We start from the raw sequence: 14,772 nt of genomic DNA, 5'->3' as shown, positions 1-14,772 counted from the left end.
TGTCAGTGGTCAAGTGCAAGAACAGTAATACTAGTATTTATTTAGTACTTTGCATGTCTGGGATGCTTTTATTACCATTAATTAGTAACCCTCAAATAATTTCTGCTCCATAGCTGCAACAGTCCTCAGTGTCCATGACACACTATACTCTAGTGACTATTAGATAGGATGGACTTTGGAATCAGTCAAGCGCAATTTGTGCTCTGACTTACTGTGTATCTAGTCCATTCAAGCCTCTGTGTCCTCATCTGAAAAAGGCGGGGGGAGAGAGCGAGCGGGTGTGAGGATTCAATCAGAATGTGCACTTAACAACATAACCTAGTGCTTGCCATAGGCCAAGTGCTCACTCTATCTTACCTGTAAACTGACGGCCACTTTGAGTTCTCCAAGTCCTCCGGCCTCTGGGCATGACAGCACAGACAATAAACTACTTAAAATAGAAAAACTGTCCACCACCTCTCCAAATTCCCTCTCCCCTTCTTTCTCAAACTGCTGGAACCTCTGCATTCCTGACTTTATTTTGCAGAGAAATCTGGCGTTCTTTGTCCATTCCCACCTCACCCTGAGGGCTATCTTCCCACTAGGCAAATGGCCCAACCAGTTTCTTTTTTTAATAAAACAGAAATCATTCTTTCTACCCTTAGCCTAACTACATTAAAGGTGATTAAATTTATATTTTTCAAAAGGGTTTTCTGAACAAAACAAGGAAAAAACTCACTAGTACAGTGTTTGCCAGAGAGGAAGGGGGGTATAGGTGCAATTCTCCATACTTCCATAGTTTCTGAATTACAGTCAAGCAACATGACATAATTATGTCCATAATGATTACCTCAGTATTTACTAAGTACCTAAATGTCAAGGCATTGCACTGCTTAGTCTTGGCAAGGGAGAGAGAGAAATATAAAATAGCAATTTTACTTTTCTCATTGTCCAATTGAAGCTCTGGCTGCATCTTAGATATTTGACATAAACAACACTCACCTCACTCCACCAAGGACCCATGAGATTTGGTGACTGATTCTAACTTGGATGGATTTGTTCACTAAATGAGAACATTTGACATAAAAAATGCCAAACTTGGGACAGATATCTGTTTTCCATAATGCTGGAGCCTTCCCCAAAGTAATATCTTATATGTGTTTAAGATGTTTTTGCTTGAAAATGCCTCTCAATTACTGCGTCCTTACTTTTGTTGGTCACCACCACAGTGGAATGGACCTGAAAAGTTGGGCGAGGGCCTAGGAAAACAGGCCTCAAAGAATACAAATATACCAACCCTTTTTAGTGCCTTCTGGCTGGGATTCATGGGCAGTGGTAGGGGGTCTTAATGTGTGCTACACGTAGGATTTGATTTTCTTCTTACCCATCAATAATGGGATAATGCCTAAACAAAGATGTGCATGAAACCAGAAATATAAGGGTCATGTAGTGATGTCAGTATTTGCTCATTCTTTCTCAGCCAAGTCAGCTTTTAGCCAGATTCTCTTGTTTTAGAACCTTGGATTTATCCCTGGTAACTATTTTCTTCACAGAGATGATTTTCATTGAGAACATAACATGTTTCCTAAAAGGAATCAGATTATATATTGGGAGTCCTTAGATGTAGAACAGCTGTTTTCTGTTTAGATTTCATAACATAAAGATAAAAATAAGTCCTTATCTTTAATGTATGTGTATGTGTACATGCGTATGTGTGAGAGAGAGAATGAGAGTTGAAAATGTAAGTAAGCACTGATCTAAGAGAGGAAGGCCTGGGATTCAGTTCTTGCCCTACCTCTGATTAGATGTGAGAATTTGTGTGGAAGGGATCAGCCAGCTCTTTACCAAAACCCACTTCCACTTCTTCCTGGCACACAGTTGATATTTCCAAGCCTCCTTTGCAGTTATGTATTGCCTTGAGATTAAGTTTTGACCCACAGAATGTGGGTGGAAGTGACTCATGCTACTTCCAGACCTCACCCACAAAAACTCTTCACTCACCTCCATGTTCTTCCTCCTTGTTGATTGTTCATAGCCAGGGAGAGACCTTGGAAGTTGTGAGTTAAAGATGATAGAGCCACTGGCTGCCTGGGTCCATGAAGACTGCAGGGAATGAAAGGCACAGCCCCTGCCATTCCACCTACCACGGAGTAGATCCAACACAAACAAGAAAGGAGCTGCTATTGTGTGAAGCCTCTATGATTTTGGTCTCTGTTACAGCAGCCCACATCGCTGTAGCTAAAAAGTCAAGTCCTTCCTTGGTTTCTATAACTGTGCAGTAGGATTTGCTTTTTGCAGAGCTCCACTTAAACCCCTTGAGATTGAAATGCGATGTGTGTAAAAATGCTTTCCTTACCCCCATGGTTCAGTCTAGCCTTTTCCCATGCATTTTTACTTGTAGTTTAAATATAATTTTATATTTAGCTCTCTTCACTTGACACCACAAGCATTTTCCCACATTGCCACAGTCTTCATAATTATAAATGTTAATGACTGCTTAATATTCCATCAAGCTGATAGACCATAATTGTCTAAAACAAGTGTGAAGAGGCTGCTGTTACACCGTGCTTTGAGAAAAGTCAACTTATCAAGCCTGTTAAATCCAGCGTAGGGGGGTTTACTATTCCTGAAGTTAAAGGAATTTTTCTCATCCAAAGAATTCTCCACAAGGGACTTTTAAATACTAAGCTCCCCTTGTGTATCTTTGGTATAATTTAAATTATAAAAATGTAATACTCCCTCAGCTACCTACTATATAAAGCAAAGTATTTGTAATGTATGTGTATACTTTGATGTTTGCCTTCGGTGGCCACTGGCTGCAGAGAATCCTAGCTTCTCTAAAGCAGATCTGACCCAGGTGATCTTTTCTGAGTGCCCACCTTCTCCACTTGCAATAGTCTAACCGGCAGAGGATCAGGTGGGGGCAGGGTTGAAAGTATTGCGTTTACGTGTGCTCACACTTATATTTGCACCCATTGTTTTTGTACATGCCCATATTTTTAAAATCTTGTCTTAACTGCAAAATCAACACTATAACATGGCAGTCGAATAATAGAAACGGAAAACATCACCCCGAAACATATCACAGTAAGAGATGTGCTGCTTCAGTATTCTTTGTTCGCCTTGCTGTATGCATACAGAAGGAACACCTACTTGTATTTGTCTGGATACAGTTTTATTTCCCGCTTTGACCATGTAACCCTCTGCAGGATCATTGTCACCTTACTTCATACCCTCAGTATTAGAACAAAAGTCCCCACTATCTAAACTCTCATCATGGAGTAATCACTATAACAACTTATAGAAACTTTTAACCCAGATTTCACCATCTGGATCAAAATTCCAACATGGGTTTGCAAGTGTGTGCTGGCAAAAACATAGAGGTTTCACATAGTTTGGGATTAGTGAATTGGAAGGTGTTCAGCTGATCTTCTGGGGGGATTGCAATGTGTGCTACTTAAATGTGTGCATTATTACTAATGTCCACCTCATGCTATTAAGTCTTGTAAGAAAGGTTCTTTAGCATACTGTTTAATTATTTATGGACATTACCACACATGTTTAATATGGCATAGAATGAAAACATAAGTTGTACCCACTATTATACAGTATCGTATACTACAAAAAACGCACTATAAAAAAACACATGTACTATATAAAACACTACTATACAGTATCATGTATTGTAAAAAAAACATGTTCATGTCTTTTTGTAGCTTGATAGCTCTTCTTTTTATCTCTGAATAACATTCCATTTTATGAACGTACCAGTTAGTTTATCCACTCACCTATTGAATGTGCTTTATTTTCTATATATTGCTATTGCTCTATAATTGAGTCCCAAACTCTCCAACAGAGCTGTAAAGTGTCTTTAAATACATCAAGTAACCATAAGTTTTTTCTTCTTTTTTTCTAAAGTCACCATCCACACTGTTCTAGTCTGTGCTGGCTGCCCACTAAACTGTTATCTGGTAGCTTTCCTCCCTATTATATTGGGAAGTCCTTTGGCCTGATTTCTGAGTTGGATCTTCATTTTTCTGAACCTCATGTATTTTTATTTCTTGCTTTATCCCCTCGTTTTAATGGAGTATGTCCTCTAGTAACTTCCTCAGAAAGGATACCAGGGAGATAATTTTATAAAAGATTTAGAATGTCTGCAAGTCTTTATTGTATCCTCATAGTTCAGACTTTTCTAGACTTGAATTCCAAGAGGAAAACTAGTTGGCTTGCTGGTGGCTTAGTAAGAGAATGCTATTAAGAGATTCCTGAATGGTTAGCATTCTATTAATTCTTATATCTTTGTCTAATTTTTCTTTTCTACTAGCTTGAAAGCCTTCTGACTAACAGCCCTCCCCACCTAATCTTTTTGTAAAATAGCTTGAATTGGCCACACTTCATTAACTAAGCATTAGTAACAATCTCGGTGCAGAAATCTATATGACAGCATAAGAATGGTTGTGTTCATTTATTAATATTTCCTTCTCCACTTTTAAGTTGAAGCAAGTACAGAATAATTAGACAGGGACCATTGCTGCCAAACAAAACAGTTAATAGTTGGAAAGGTATGTTTTACTGAAGATTGTTTATAAACACACCTCTTGCTGCCAAGATCTGAAAGTCTAATTAATTAGCATCACCCCAGCTTCCCCCTTCCTCTTCTATAACCTGCTTTCATCTTCCTTCATTTATACACATCCATATGAGCATGCGCCTTACTCTCTTTTCCTCTTTAACTCAGTCTGCACAAGTTTGCACACAAAATCGGCTCCCCTTCTAGCTGTTTTGTCTCTGTACTCCATCAAAAAATATTTTCTGCATCTCTAATTTCATCAAGATATGCCTCAATAAGAATGTCAGAACCACTGAGCCAAAGTGTTTAATCCAAAGTTGGTTCTGCCAGTGAGGATCAGCTGAGAACGTGACCTCAACTTTTTTCTTAATTATTTGTTAGGACGTGAGGCTTCACTTTGTGGACGAGATTCACATCCTGCTTCTCATCCCGGGCTCTTTATTGTGCACAGACGCCCACTGACTTCCAATAGTGCTCCCTGCACCAGGAAGGACAGATGGAGCGGGAAAGATACCTGGCCATAGGTGGGAACACTGCCTTCAGTGAAGGTTTTCCATAAGCAGAGAGTAATTTCATGATTTATTGAAACAGTCAGATTCTGGCCACACTTACGTATCTCTGTAAACTAGGGGTTGAGAGTTGAACTGGTCACCAACAACAAGGCCTGGAGAAGTCTGGGCAGCTCCAGGTAGAGCTAGGGAGAGCAGATCGCTGTCCCAGTCTCTGCTCAGCAATCAGATGGCTGTGTGATATCAGGAAAGCCTGTTAACCTCTCTGAGCCTTTGCACCATCATCTGTAAAATGGGGAGAAACCATTGACCTCCCCAGGTTTCTGCAAGGAAAAAAATAAACATATGTGAAAACACTTTATACATGATAAAGTACCATGTAAATGTTATTATTATCTGACCTTAGAGATAAGAACCCAAATGGTACATTTTTATTCCAAAGGTGTGGTTTTTTCCCCCCCTGTTGATGTAGAGTCTTAAAATGTAGGCTGTTTTGTCATTTAAAGTATTCTAGAACAACAAAAATTATGAACGGAAAGACTCAGAGTATAATTAGCAGGGAAGGAAGCTTGTTTGTCTCTGGGATGATAACACCCGTGACTTGCTGGCCCAAGACAATCTATTCATTATCTCATTTCGTATCTCAATGTGCCCACATGTTGAGAGCATATGCTGCTCTGAGAGCACAGTGAGTGACTGAGAAGGATGGTGATGGAGAGCAAGTGTCAGGATCTGGTCAGGTGGGCAGCACAGGCAACTGTTCACGTACTGACTGTAGTTGGAGCACTTGCGTCAGAGGCACTGGTGGAACCAGAACGAATACCATACAGTATGTGGGTTTCCTCCCCTTCACTTCTGCCTGTTTGCCAGTCCCCTTTGCTGGTGTACCTCTGCACCGGCTCAGGGTCTGCAACCCTCTTCCAAGAAATATCTCAGAAAAGGCTATAGAGCTACCGATCACGAGTGTATCATGTCTCATTTGATGGGGTGTGGCTTCTCCCTTCCAAAAGGGAGAAGGCTGAATCTTCATGGACGGAAGACATTTCTTATTTTTTCAGTTTGGAAAAAAGCTACTGTGATGGACTACTTTATGGGTCAACTTGGCTAAGCTATAGTACCCAGTTATATAGTACCCAGTTAATCAAACACTAACCTAGATGTTGCTGGGAAAATATTTTGTAGATGTGGTTAATATCTACATAAAGTTGACTTTATGTAAATTAGATTACCCTGGATAATGTAGGTGGGCCTCATCCAATCAGTTGCAGGTCTTAAGAGCAAAAACTGACATTTCCTGGAAAAGAAATTCTGCCTCAGGACTACATCGACTCCAGCTCACCAGCTTGGCTTGTAGATTTTGAGTTCCTTAAAGTAAACCTATCTATTCTTTCTTCCTTCCTTCCTTCCTTCCTTCCTTCCTTCCTTCCTTCCTTCCTTCCTTCCTTCCTTTCTTTCTTTCTTTTATCTGTCTATCTATCTATCTATCTATCTATCTATCTATCTATCTATCTATCTTTTGGTCCTGGAGAGCCCTGACCAATACAGCTTTTCTCTATTCATGGTTTACCTTTTTCTTTGACTGTATTATAACCCAATTTTCAGCAGTCCAGGCTACAAATTTTTTTTTATAAGAAAAATCAACTACGACTGGAACAACAAATCATGTAAATTAATTCCAAATTATAATCCAATTCTGATCTTCTTAAAATCTACTAAACTTTGCCGTTGCTGGTGTGGCCAGTTGATTGAACATCATCCCATACACTGAAAGGTCGCTGGTTCAGTTCCTAAAAGGGCACATGCCCAAGTTGCAGGCTTGATCCCTGGTCCCAGGGTGTGCGGAAAGCAGTAGATTGATGTTTCTCTCTCATATTTCTCTCTCTCTCTCAAAACAAAAACAAACAAAAACACCAATAAAAACATAAAAAACCTACTAAACTTTGATATAAGTGACATACATTTTTTAAAGTCCTTGTCAATTTTACCTCATCGAAAGTTTAAAACATCTGCATTCTAATCCACCTGCCTTGGTTGTTAGAACTCTGCAGCCTCTAATTATCCCCCTAGATGGTCTCCTTATGTGAACACATGTCAAATAATAGGGAACCTCAATATACCAACAAGGCAGCAGCTGTCCCAGGGTGCTGAGGCAGAGGAACTCAAGTTATAAGTTTTATATTTAAATGAATTAATCATTTCTTTGACACTAAACTTGAAAGGTGGTGATCTCATAATTCAAGGTTTCAGGATCACCTAGGAGTGAGAAACTCATCCCTGTTTAAGTAGCTACTTCTATTTGCAAGATGAGTCCTAGAATCCTTTACATACATTCTAGTCACTTGAACTCCCAGAATCACAAATGTTAGGAGCCTCCCCTCTGGCCATTTCTGGGGAGACTGGTCAGGGTGTGGGTTCCATGAGTCATTTATTACAGATTTCATTTTTAACCAGTTCCCAGGGGGTTACGTGTGAGCCTTTGCGTTTGTCCATGACTGCGTCATATATACACATATCGATCGCCCTCTCTAATTCCCAGACCTGGTGCCCTGCCCTTCTGTCTGACTGGGGTGAAGCAGCAGGGAGGCCCCATGCTGGCCCCTGAGGGGCGGGGAAAGAACCTGGCGCCATTGAGCAGATCTCCCCTAATGGTAACCCTCCAGTGAGTCAGTGGCCTCCAAGAGACCATGAGTGTGGCCTTGTTGATGAGGAATGTAGTCATAGTCACACAAAAAAGTCCCCAGTCTCTGTCTTAGGACCCCATACATGGCCTATTATCCCTGCTACAGAAAAAAAAAAATGGACAGGACCTCCCATTAGGCGCCTGTCAGCCCTCGTCACTAATCAGCCCAGGGGCAACTCGGAATGACTGGAGGCACTCACTTCCACCCCCTACCAGCCACACTGCCCGCTCTCAGCCCCTGCCACCTGCAGAGCCCCACACCAGGCCAGGGCAATCAAACTTGGCTTCTGCATGGTTGTGCAGAGCTTGCCATCAGCCAAGCTCCTAAAATATTTATACAGGCAGGGCTCAGCCTCTTTTTCTACCAACAGAAGCCACAGCAGGTAAGGACCAGATGTTTTCGGGGGTTTGTTCATCCCAGATAGCAAACCTACCAGCGGTGGCTCACCTGGCAGGGATCTCACTTACCAAAAGAGCCAAAAAGCTGGCCATGGTCACAATCTGTGCATTGAAGTAAGTATACCTCAGAAAACCACATAGTTTCTCTCCCTTTTATTCAGAGATTAGATTCATGTGTGCACAGGGAAAGGCCAAAATGCCGGACCTGGTGGGCGCCTGTCTCAGGACTCTGTGCCAGCATGTTGCAGGGTGGGGGAGCACAGTATATATACCTATTTCCAAAGATAGTATGACATGTCACCATAGAGCTTTTGTGGATACCTTTTCTGTTTGGAATTGTTAGAAAACTAGATGACAAGAAAATCGATAAAAGGGAGGGAGGCAGGAAGATCCAGTTTCAGCAAAAATGGATGGGGTACTTGAGCCTCAATTAGCAGTTGTTCCCCAATATGTTAGCAAATACACCTTAGACCAGGGCTGGGCAAACTTTTTGACTCGAGGGCCACAATGGGTTCTTAAACTGGACCGGAGGGCCGGAACAATAGTTTTATTCATTTCAAACGGGCCGGATAACCAATCCACGGGCCGTAGTTTGCCCACGGCTGCCTTAGACACAAGTTTTCTGAGAGAAGACAGTGATAAAAGCCTGAGGGTTAGGTGAATTTTTTCCATGATGGTGACAGCTATCTCCACAGAAGCACCTCAATTTATCTCAAAACTGAAGGTTTCACTAGCTTGCACCTCTCATCAAGTTGGTTTTACAAGGATGGGAATTATTTTAAGTACTCTAAAATGGTATCATTTCCTATGGCAAATTATTTGGGTGTGTTTTGAAGCTAATTAAAAAGGAAATGTCCTATTTTGTAAAGAGCAGCATTTCTACATTTTAAAAATCAGATGTTCTCAGTGGGGAGCAGGGTTTTATCTTTGTCAGTGTTGGCTGTTGCTAAGTGCATCCCAGATTGAAAATCTAAATGAAATAACTACAACGAAAGGCATGGGGGAAGTTTATGTTGGAAAAGCAGGAGGGAAACACATATACATATATAATACAGAGACAATTTGTGAATTTAGAAAGCCTTTTCATGTCATGTTTTTCTTTCTATCTTGCTAGTTCCTCATTATTTCACTGTGAGCATTGCAAACATGGAGGGCTGCAGAGGTGCCAAGCTCCATGATGGTGTCCAAAAATTGGCTTTGTACATATGCTAAATTAGAGATTGGCTGGCAGAATCAGTTCACAGATCCTGGATTGGCAAGGATTTCTCATGAAAGAAGACAGGGCTGCAAGCCCGCGGGACTCACACTCCAGCCAGCAGCAGTGCAACATGCTCCATCCAACAAGCCAAAACCCATCTTAAAATAAATTCTGAATCTGCATCAGGCATCGGGTCCAGCCCAGGTGAAATACTACCCAGAAATTTAGTCCCCTTTCCTGTTTCATGAGGAAGGATTGTGTTGAATCTTGTATGGGCCAGAGCTTTGAAATTGTTTTACCAAAAGATCCAGACAATTTCATCAAAGACCCAGGTCACTGGCATCCTGCATGGACTAGGCTGCTCCAGTGCTGAAGGAGGAAGGGAAGGAAAGAATCCTACAGACAAAAACCTTTCTGTTTTTATCTTCCTGGGAAGTAAGCAAATTGTGCGATGGTTCTGATATAAGAAGAATTAATGCAGTGAAGAAACATATTAGACAGCCGGAGCAGAGAAGTCTATGCCAAAAGGATCTGCCATATGGGTCTTTTTCACTCACTGTATCAACTAGAAAATGCCTCTCATTTACAAGTAGCTAGTTGATGGCTTTACTGTCCCTGAGAGGTATATTTTATTCTGTAGAGTTTAATGATGAGTTTAATCATTTAAAAAAACAGCTTTTTGTCTTGTTATGGTTGGCCTTGTGTTCCTGGTTCTCTAGTTAAGCACTAGAGAGAAGTAAGGGGGCTTATTTTCTAGGCCAAGAAGTGCTTTTGACTAAAATGATGACATCTGACAAGATAAGGAATACTTCTAAGTGGAGATGGTAACACCAGTTGCTTTAGCTTTCCTCTAAGGCAGTGATTTTCACCTTTTTCTTCTCATGGCACACATAAACTAGTTACTAAACATTTGCGGCACACCAGAAAACATTTTTTTTGCCAGTCTGACAAAAAAAAGTATAATTTTGATTCATTTACGTCAGACGGCTATTGTTGTGTTGACTGTTGTCATTTTTTTACTTGAGAATCTAAGGGAAAAGAGGTCAGTGCTCCTGACTATATAGAGTCTTGCATCTTTCAGGTACTGTCATCATTCACCTACCTGAATGTGCAAGCTCTGTGAGAGCAGCGGCCGTACTTGCCCACAGCACACTAAATAGCATGGAATATTCCATTGGGTTGTGTTTTTAGTTATGCTGCTATAACGAATACCATAGACTGGGTGGCTTAAACAGCAACCATTTATTTCTCACCATTCTGGGGGCTGAGAAATCCATGATCGAGGTGCAGGATGGTGTGGTTCCTGGTAAGAACTCATTTCTTGGATCATTGATGGCTACCTTCATGCTATGCCCTCATATGGCAGAGAGAAAGATCGTATCTCTTGTATCTGTTCTCATAAGGGCCCTAATCCCACTCAAGGGCTCCAACCTTATGACCTGATTACCTTCTAAAAGCTTCACCCCTATATACCATCACCTTGAGGGTTAGAGCTTCAACATATGAGTTTTGGGGAGACACAAACGTTCAGTCCATAGAAGGTTGGTTATCTCACTGGATGACACCAATGAGGCCAATTAAGAGTAATTCATGTAGGAGCAAGCTCTGCAACACATTCTGTACTATGTGTGATAGTGTGAAAAGTGCTTAAATAGGTGTCAGAAGACTTGAGTTCTAGTCTAGTCACTGTTATGTTCAGTGACCTTCAGTAATTTGTTGATCTCTGGGAATTTTATCTCCTTGTTTCTATAATGACTAAGTAATTGCTGAGCTTTCTTCAGCCCTAAAATTGCATGATTTTATGATTCCAAACCTTAGCCAACCATCTAAAAATGCATTCTCTGGATGATGAAAAGTATTGACTAGGCCTACATGGAAAAGCCAGATTTCTTGGTAGAAAGAATTACTCCAAGCACACGGCCTAAAGACAATGACTCAGAAGCACCACCTTCCTCTTTTCCTTAACAGTTGCTCTTGTGGTGGAGGTGAGAGGCAAAAAGGGAGAGAATAGGCGCTGATGCATGGAATGAATGTGGAGACAGAATATGGCTCTAAACCACACTGCGGTCTATCATGTAGTATTTAGAGAGGAAAGAATGGAAAAGGCTGAACTCACATTTATTAAAACTATATTCTATTAGTTCTTTTAAGGAACCATTCAATCCTCTAGTCATGGAATATGCTTCCTGTATTGGATCGAATGGTGGCTTTTCAAAAGATATGACCACATCCCAATCTCTGGACCTGTACTAGTAAATGCAGCCTTATTTAGAAAAGGGGTCTTACAGGTGTAGCAAGGATGTCAAGATGAGATCCTCCTGGATCCTCCAGGTGGGCCCTAAGTCCAATGACAAGTGTCCTTATAAGAGATGCTCAGAGGTGAAGCCACATGGAGACAGCGTCAGAGGGCAGAGTAATGGAGCCACAGGGAATGCTGACAGCCAGCAGGAGCTGGGGGAGGCAAGGAAAGATTCTCTAGGGAGGGAGTACAGCCCTGCAGATAACTTGATATTAAATTTCTGGTCTTCAGAGCTGTGAGAGAATAAATCACTATTGCTTTAAGCAGCCAAGTTTGTGGTAATTGGTTATGGCAGCCCTAGAAAACTAAACTTCAGATAAGTAAATTTAAAAAGATGGACATCATTCATCAAGAACTCCAGTATCTTTTTTCCTATCAACATCACGGAACACTTGACATTGAACATTAATAATATTATTAAATAGCAATCTTAGATCTCTTCTGAAATAAACATGTTTTTGCCTGCCTTATAGCTGTCTGTAAATACCACCTCCTGAATGAACCACTGTTTTCTTAAGACTGGTTTGTAGAAGGAAACACCCCACTGCCAGAGAAAGGGGCTTCATTTTTATATTTCTCCTTCCCTGACTCTGTTTTGGTAACTTTGTTTCTGTACCAGATCCACACTGTTCATTAACTTCTCCATTTTAGGGTATTTCAGCTTCATAGAGCAATAATAGCAATAATATTCTGCTGTTTTATTACACGTTTATCCGTCGACTATCTGTTCTTTTGGCCAGATTTTGTTGGCCTTATCTCAGAGCTCTGTCTCAGTACATCTTTTAGTGACTGTTTTCCCACATATCAAATTAAGAATTTGTTAATCAATTTACTAGTTCACATTTGAAGGTGAACAGCTTATAATGTTTGTGACAATATTGGATTTCTTTATTTCCAAATGAGTGATTTTTATTATTTTTAATTTTTTAATTAATATACTTTTATTGAAGCCCTGGCTGGTTTTGCTCAGTGGATAGAGCGTCAGCCTGGAGACTGAAGAGTCCCGGGTTGGACTCCAGTCAAGGGCATGTGCGCAGGTTGTGGGCTCGATCCCCAGTAGGGCGTGTGCAGAAGGCAGCCAATCAATGATTCTCTCATCATTGATGTTTCAATCTCTCCCTGTCCTTTCCTCTCTAAAATCAATAAAATATATATTTAAGATATGTATTTTAAGCAGAAAAAAAATAGTTTATTATAAGCTACTGGGTAACTCAGACCCAGATGCAATGAGGGTTTCACAGAGCACCAGCTTGGGCGCCAACACGTGAGTTCTGCCTCACCTCAACTGCTGACTAGCTGTTCCATCTCTGGATACGTTACATATTATAACCTGCATGTTCTTCAGCCAAACATGGTGAATAAAACCTGCCTTGTCTAGCCCTAATCAGTTTGGCTCAGTGACTAGAGCTTCGGCCTGTGGACTAAAGGGTCCCAGGTTCGATTTCTGTCAAGGGCATGTACTTTGTGTCGTAAATGTTTCCCTCCGCGTCCCGCGTGGTTCAGGGTTCAGGATCTGGAAGAGAAGCCGCACACAAATGAAATAGAAAAGACAAGAGATAATTTGGAAATACTGGGGGACCAGGCGGGTAAGTCCAACTCAAGAGGAAGGACTTCCACCCGTGCTCAGTCCGCACTGACCTTTTATAGTCTGAGGTAAACAATGCAGTGGTTACCATGGTTACAGTTCTTGTGAGTTTCACCTGTTTTGATCATGTTTACACTCCCTGTACTTCCCTCAGCCCATTAGCTTCCCAGGTAAGATCTGGGGAGTGTTATAAGGTACAGCCTAATTATGCTAAGAGGACTGAGCCCTCTAAGCTGGGACTTGCTTGTGACTTTGCCAGCAGGTCAGTCTGAGGCTTAACCCTATATCAGTTTCCCACACTTTGGTTGCGGGCACATCCCCAGTAGGGAGTGTGCAGGAGGCAGCTGATCGATGTTTCTCTCTCATCGATGTTTCTAACTCTCTATCCCTCTCCCTTCCTCTCTGTAAAAAAATCAGTAAAATATGTTTAAAAAAAAAAAACTGCCTTGTCTACATCTCAGAACTACTGTGAGGGCAAATGAGAGCAAGCCCTTTAAAAAGTTTAAAAAAGAACTGTATACATGTGTATCATTATTATCAAGTGATTTAGGATATTTGAGCACATACACTTCACTCCAAAGCCATATTACTCAGCATTGGGATGCCATTGGGACCCCATTGGTCCTCTCCATTACCTAACTGTGCATCACGAAGCATTAAATTGCCCATGGCAATGGTCTGAACGGAAAGCCTGGTAATTCCAGCAGTTGTGTTTGCTAAGCTTGTCCTAGAACCATCTTCCATGTGACTTCAGCCTATCTCCTGTGAGCGACCGTTTCTCTCCTCGAGGCTCACTAAGCTTGTCGACATGGTAGCTTGTACTCATCTCTGGGGTCTAAGCTGTGCTGGCCTCAGAGCTGGGCTTCTTCCCTCAGAGTCTTCCCTAAGCAGCATCCCAAGGGCTGACACTTGGAGCCTGTGTTCAGAGTCACTGTCCACCAAGGCTTCATGCATGGTGTAGGTATTGATTAGGTACATAATCAATGAGCTTTAAAATGCAGTGAGCTCTAAATTTTCCTTATACAGTTGACCCTCCAACAACACAGATGTGAACTGTGCAGGTATACTTATTTTTTTTCAGTGAATACTGTAAATGTATTTTCTTTTATGATTTTTTAAAATATATTTTTATTGATTTTTTACAGAGAGGAAGGGAGAAGGATAGAGAGTTAGAAACATCGATGAGAGAGAAACATCGATCAGCTGCCTCCTGCACACTCCCCAATGGGTATGTGCCCACAACCAAGGTACATGCCCTTGACCAGAATCGAACCTGGGACCCTTCAGTCCGCAGGCCGACGCTCTATCCACTGAGCCAAACCGGTTTCGGCTATGATTTTCTTAATATTTCCTTTTCTATAACTTACTTTATTGTAAGAATACATATACAAAATATGTGTTAACTGTTTATGTTACCAATAAGGTTCTTAGTCAACAGCAGGCTATTAGTAAATTTTTAAGGAGTCAACAGTTATACTTGGATTTTCAACTGCATGGAGGTTGGCTCCCCCAAACCCCACATTGTTTAAGGTCAACTGTAATTCCATTTTTGC

General features: G+C 41.2%; 1 protein-coding gene across 1 annotated transcript in view; it reads left to right on the top strand.

Annotated features, from left to right (window-relative positions):
• The window catches only part of CLYBL (citrate lyase beta like), a 119,520-nt gene that overhangs the window by 59,424 nt on the left and 45,324 nt on the right, over positions 1-14,772 (top strand). The window lies entirely within an intron of this gene.

This window comes from Myotis davidii, unplaced genomic scaffold, assembly GCF_000327345.1.
Source record: "Myotis davidii unplaced genomic scaffold, ASM32734v1 scaffold637, whole genome shotgun sequence".
Taxonomy (NCBI): domain Eukaryota; kingdom Metazoa; phylum Chordata; class Mammalia; order Chiroptera; family Vespertilionidae; genus Myotis; species Myotis davidii.
Note: the sequence above shows the minus strand (reverse complement) of the source record. Positions and strands in the feature narration are given on the sequence as shown.